Below are 6,100 nucleotides of genomic sequence, written 5' to 3' on the forward strand. Positions count from 1 at the left end.
TGTGCTATTAATTACAATAAATTATTCTGTTATTCTGCAATATTAATTATTTTATTCATGTAGTATGTATAATAGTGGACATAGTGGACATAGTGTTTTTTGTTATGCGGTTCCCGTGGTTTCCCACAAATCCGCGTTAAATACTCTGTGAACATAACAAAGCCAGTCAGTGTGGGTTATGTGTGAGTAGTGTTTTGTTTGTGTTGTTTGACTGGCCTCTTCGTTACTGGGAGGAGCGATCACCAGGAAGGAGCCTCCAAGCATCCGTCCACTGGCACGAGGAGCCGGACCAGGGAGTAAAAGACATCTGACGGGCCGTCCACACTCTTGCAGGAGCGAGAGTGGGGAGGGCCAAGGAAAGAGCGGAGAAGAGACAGGAAAGTGGAAGTCAGACAAGATGCGAGGATGACAGAGCGTAGGCATCCTCCCAGGCGAAACGGAGCAGGAAGAGTGCTAGGTGCAGTTGTGGGAGTCCTGGAGAAAGACTGTGGGTAGGATTTCGGGCAGGCCGTTCAGCAGAAGATGCTCTTCGACAGCTCACGGATTCAGTCAAAAATTCAGCCACCAAATACTTCTTAGTAATATCAGTGGATTTCGCCGGGGCCTTTGACTTGCTCTGGTGGCCAAGTATACTACGAAGACTCAGAGAAGCTAGCGTTCCAGCAAATCTTTACAGTGCATACAGGACTATCTTCACAACAGAAGTGTTACAATCAGAAATGCCTATCGACAAGTCTCCAGAAATGTCTACAGAGGGTGCCCCCAGGGCTCTGTCCTTGGTCCTTTCCTATGGAATGTGGTCATGGACGAGTTCCTGAACCTAGACCTGGGGGATGTTTCCACCCAAGCCTTCGCAGACGACTTGATACTGACAGTCACTGGAAACTCCAGAGCTTCCCTGGAAACAACAGCCAACGGAGCCGTTACAAAGCTAGAAGAATGGGCCAGCCTCCATAAACTCCATATATCCACTGAGAAAACTACTTCAATTCTACTCAGAGGAACCCTTCAAATAAGCAGGCCGCCGCAGGTTAAAATTGCTGGTAGAACTATCAAACTGACAACTGAGATGAAGTACCTTGGGGTAATTCTCGACCCCAAGCTCACGTTTTACCCGCATATAGATTACCTTCATCGCAAAGTCAGGAACTACACGGCAATGGTAGTGAGGATCAGCAGGTCTGACTGGGGCCTAAATCGCCGCTCGCTGCACATGCTATACAAAGCTGTATTCATTCCCACTATAACCTACTGTGCAGGTGTCTGGTTTCATCGTGCACTCATTGTTCGTAACCAAAGGAAGCTCACCTCCATCCAGCGTAATATCCTTCTCACTATCACCCGTGCCTGCTGCACAGTAAGCAACCCAGCACTCCAAGTCTTGGCAGGAGTTCTCCCTCTGGACCTGCAAATAATTCGCAAAGGTGTGCACTACCGGCTCGCAAAGGGACTCCCTACCACCATCCTGGATTTCACTACAAACCCAGCAAACACCATCAAAGAAGAAAAAAAGCGCCTTGCAGTCTACCTTCTTAACGCCTGGCAAAACAGATGGAATACCACCCCCAAAGGTTCCATCACTAAAAAATTCTTACCTGAAATAGCCCAGATCTACCCTAAAGCTCCAGCATGGTACAGCCCAGGGTTATATACCACTTTCCTGATTACAGGCCATGGATCTATAAATCACAAACTTGCCTCTATGAACATCGTGGATGATCCTCGCTGTCTTTGTGGTGAAAACGAAGACTGGGATCACCTATTCTATGTTTGCCCGCTCTACGAGGACCTGCGAACGTTGCTCATATCAAAAATACATGCCTTGCCTCGAGGAAATGAACATTTTCTGATCAATGAGGAAGACCAGTACCACGCTTTTTCTGCCTTCGCCCATGATCTCTTCACCAGAAGAAGATCACTGGTACAACGTCCTGGAACTGATGCACATTGATGAACACTCTTTCTCATATACTGAACATCTTCACCTAGATTGTGACCACTTCTAGCTACTGGACTTGACATTCAGGTCGCTTGAATTATTTCATCCGTGTCTCTCTTGATACGTGATTGCCTTCCCACCCCCTCGAGGGGCCTCTTCTTCCCCTTCCGCTTAGGTGAGAGAATTCCCACCCAACCTGTGGAGGATGCCTTCCCTTACATCCTCCGTCGCTCTGTCTATACTTCCTTTCCTTTACCCTCTCCAGTACATCCTGTACTCCCTGTACCCTATTATTTTATATATACCTTTTTTTTTTTTTTTTTTTTTTACTTGGTCTCTTTCCAGGAAGCTCAGGTGACCTGGAGGAGACTAGCCAGAGAATTATGGGCAGCCTGGCTACCTCCTAGTGGTGTATGCGGGCAACGTGGGGTCCTATCAGGGGCCCTGCGGCCAAAAGCCAGGACACCCAACAGAACCCAGCACAATACTTCATTTACAACACAGAAAATTTTTCTGGCTTTCACAGTGATACTGTTTGTCTCCACAGAGTATATATGGCGCAGATGTGGGAAACCACCGGAGGCGCCTTTCCCCCAAAACTATGCACACTATGCACACTATGTGGGTAGGAAGAAGAGAATAGGTAAAGTTCAAATTAAAGAGTCCAGGATCGTCACAATGGAGAATCACGGAGCGGCGTCGACAGGGCTGTCCGCCATTTGTAGTTTCATGTCTGGAAGTTTCCGGTGCTGGGTATCAGTTGCTGTCTAGAGGAGGTTATCCAGGAGCAGTGTTCGGGAGTTGCAGGTGATGCCAGCGACGACGAAAGACCTAGTTGGCATAACTGGTCAGTGCACGGAAGGCATCATTAGATTCCAATAACTTGGTTTCTGGCCGAAGTGATGTAGTGTGGAGGTCTAGGAGTAGTTGGTTTCTTAGATCTAAGTATACGTTGCATGAGTGCATCACGTGATCCCAGTCTTCAGGTTCTCCGCAGGTACAGAGGATGTCCTCGACTAGGCCGAACTCTAGAAGGCGTCTCTTGGACCCGTGGCCAGTTAATAGGAAGGAAGCATAGACGTTGGGGAAGAACCAAGTGGAACGTTGCTTGTTGATGTAGGTTACCACAGGAAGGAAACGTTTAGTAGTTGCACCAGTTGTTGAGTTATTCCAGCGGGTTTGCCATAAGTTTATGAATTGTAGCCATACACGTTTATGTTCCTGTTTGATGTCGGTATCGGTACGGGTTTGAATAGCGAGGAATTCAGCTTCCTTATTCTTCTTGATGGCATGAGAAAGTCCGATAAAAGCGACGTGGAGGTCCAAAGGGAGGCGGCCTGTTAGTAGCTGTAGGGCGGCAGTTGATGTCGTTCTACATGCGCGGGTCATTTGTAGTAGCATAAGTCGTTGAATTTGCTGAATTTTACGTTGAGCATGCACTAAAGTCATTCGGTGGTACCATACTGCAGCTCCATATGTAACAATTGGTATAAATACTGCTGAGTATAAAAGGCGTTGAGTTGGTCCTTTAAGACCCCAGTCCTTGCGGGTAAAGCGTGCTAACATAGTGATGTAATTTTTTATCTTTTCTTTGATAGCCTGGATATGAGGAATGAAAGTTATCCTGTCGTCCAAAATTACTCCTAGTTACTTCACCGATCGGTAGTTTTTCAGTGGGCCGCCATTAAACGTATGGTAGGAGGTCTGGAGAAGTCCAGTTTGCCTTTTAATAGGAGGGTTTTGCTTTTCTCAGTGGAGACAGAGTTTATTTTCCGTGGCCCATATGGACAGAGCAGCGAGAATAACCGTAGCCTGTGTTTCTGTGGTGGCGCGGGTGGGGCCCTCAATGATAATAACCATGTCGTCGGCATAAGAAAGCTGAGTAGTGTGTGGGTAGTCCCTCAGGAGCCAGTCGTCGAGTATCATATTCCAGACAGCTGGCCCCAGGATGAAGCCCTGGGGACAGCCTCGGGTTAGATGTCGGGTGATGCAGTGATATTTTGTTTTGATGCTGACCTTGCGGTTAGAGAAGTAGCTTTTGAGGCAGTGGTAGAAATTCCATGTGCAGTTAGAGACTCTGGCCCTCTGAAGAACGCCCGGCCACCACACTGTGTCAAAAGCTCCTTTGAAGTCAATGAAGATTGCCAGTACATAAGTTGCGTCCGACTGTTCTGCAACTTTGAGGGTTTTAGATAGAGCATCAATTGTGGAGCACCCTTGTTTAAATCCAAATTGAAGCGAGGATGCCAAACCACTGGCTTCATATCGGGGTTGGAAGCGGGAGAGCAGCAGTCTCTCAAAAACCTTGCCGAGAATGGGAAGCAGCGCAATCGGGCGATATGCCTTGGAGGTACCTGTGGGATCCTTAGGTAAGAGCTTCAGATTAGCATGCTTCCAACGTGATGGAAAGTTACCCTCATTCAGACAGGTGTTGAAGAGCTGAAGAAGTATCATTGGAGCTATGGCCCAGAGACGTTGCACAGTCTCGCCTCCAATAAAATCCAGACAGGAGCTTTACCTTTTTTGATTTTTTTAATTGCTGCATCGACTTCTTCCTCTGTGAATGGTTCCTCCATATTGTCAGGCTGGAAGCTGGAATTTTGTACTGCTATCTTCCTGTGGATGTCAGTGTCAGAGTTGGTGTTGTCCTGATATATTCGTTCATCCAGAGTCCGGTTGATTGTATCTTCCCAGTGTGTAGTCTCAGACGAGTCATCAGAGCGAACAGAGTGTATGACATTCGTGGATCCCAGCTTATTCCTCACGAGTTTGTGGACTAAACCCCACGGATTCCGGTTCCCTTCAGTCTCGACAAGGGAACGCCAGGAGCTTTGCTTGGCGTGGTAAATTTTGTTGGTATGTACTATGTATAAGTATTTTATTATTTTTTTTTTGGCGGGCTCCAGGATTTCCCCTATTCGCCGCTGAAAGTAATCTATACATTGTGCACAATTTATAATGATTAATTATACATGAAAAGACTATTTACAGTGATGGTACAGAAAACGACTATATACAATGATGGTACATAAAAAGACTATATACAATTATAGTACATAAAAAGACTATATACAGTGATGATACAGTGAAATACTGGGCTTCGGAGTCCAGCAGACTGATCAATACATCAGGTAAGTGTAATCCAAAGAAATAGTTTAGCATTTTACTGAACCTCAGGAGCAAGAATTTTTTTTCTCCGTTTAAACAATTTCTCTGCATAGGTGGAGAAGGCAGTGTAATATTCAGAACAGTTAACCAATCTCGGCAGTTCGGAGCAGTCAAATACATTTGTGAGAAGTTGAAAGTCTAGTCTTAAATCGTCGTACAGAGGACAATGAAAGACGAGATGCTCAACAGTTTCTTGAGCACCGCAACTACAGAGAGGAGTGTTACTTAATCCTAGTGAGAACAATTTAAAGTTAAGACTTCCATGACCGGTATATAAAAACGTAACGTATAAACCAGGATTGAACCAGTCCATTTTCTTGTCGTAATCAACAACCTCGGGAAAAAACTTAAAGGTCTCCCTACCCAAAGTAGAGGTGGACCAGGTATTTTGCCATGCTCTACAACATTTATTTCTCATTCTTTTAATGTCTACATTTTCTTGTAAGTCAGTATTATATGTTATGCCTTTTACAATCGCAGGAATATTTTTTCTTCTACAATATACAAGATAATGTAACATTACTTCATATTGGATTGGCAGTCGATGACTGAGGACCTGGAGAGCAGCTGTAGAGACAGTTCGACAAGCTCTACTTACAGCGAGAAGGAAGAATCTTTGTGCTTGAATAAGATATTTTTGAACAAGGGAGTTCCCGATTCTGTATCCCCAGGCCCCAGCCGCATAACACACAATTGGTATAAATATACAAGAGTAGTATAATTTAATGGAAGATTTCTTTACACCAAAAGTACTCCTGGTAATCTTAATAATTTTATAGGTCATAGCTTTTATTTTCTGAAGTATATATTTTGCATGGTAATTGAAATTAAGACGGTCATCAAAATAAATTCCTAAGTATTTATGCTGCCGAGTGCTCCTAATCATTTCTCCATTCAACTTAATCACAGGTGGTCTATTCACATCAAGAGAGCCTTTTAGCAACATTTGTTTTGTTTTATTAGTAGAAATTTGAAGTTTATGTGTTTGACACC

Source organism: Mastigoproctus giganteus, chromosome 11 (genome assembly GCF_048544385.1).
Source record: "Mastigoproctus giganteus isolate SK-2022 chromosome 11, ASM4854438v1, whole genome shotgun sequence".
NCBI lineage: Eukaryota > Metazoa > Arthropoda > Arachnida > Uropygi > Thelyphonidae > Mastigoproctus > Mastigoproctus giganteus.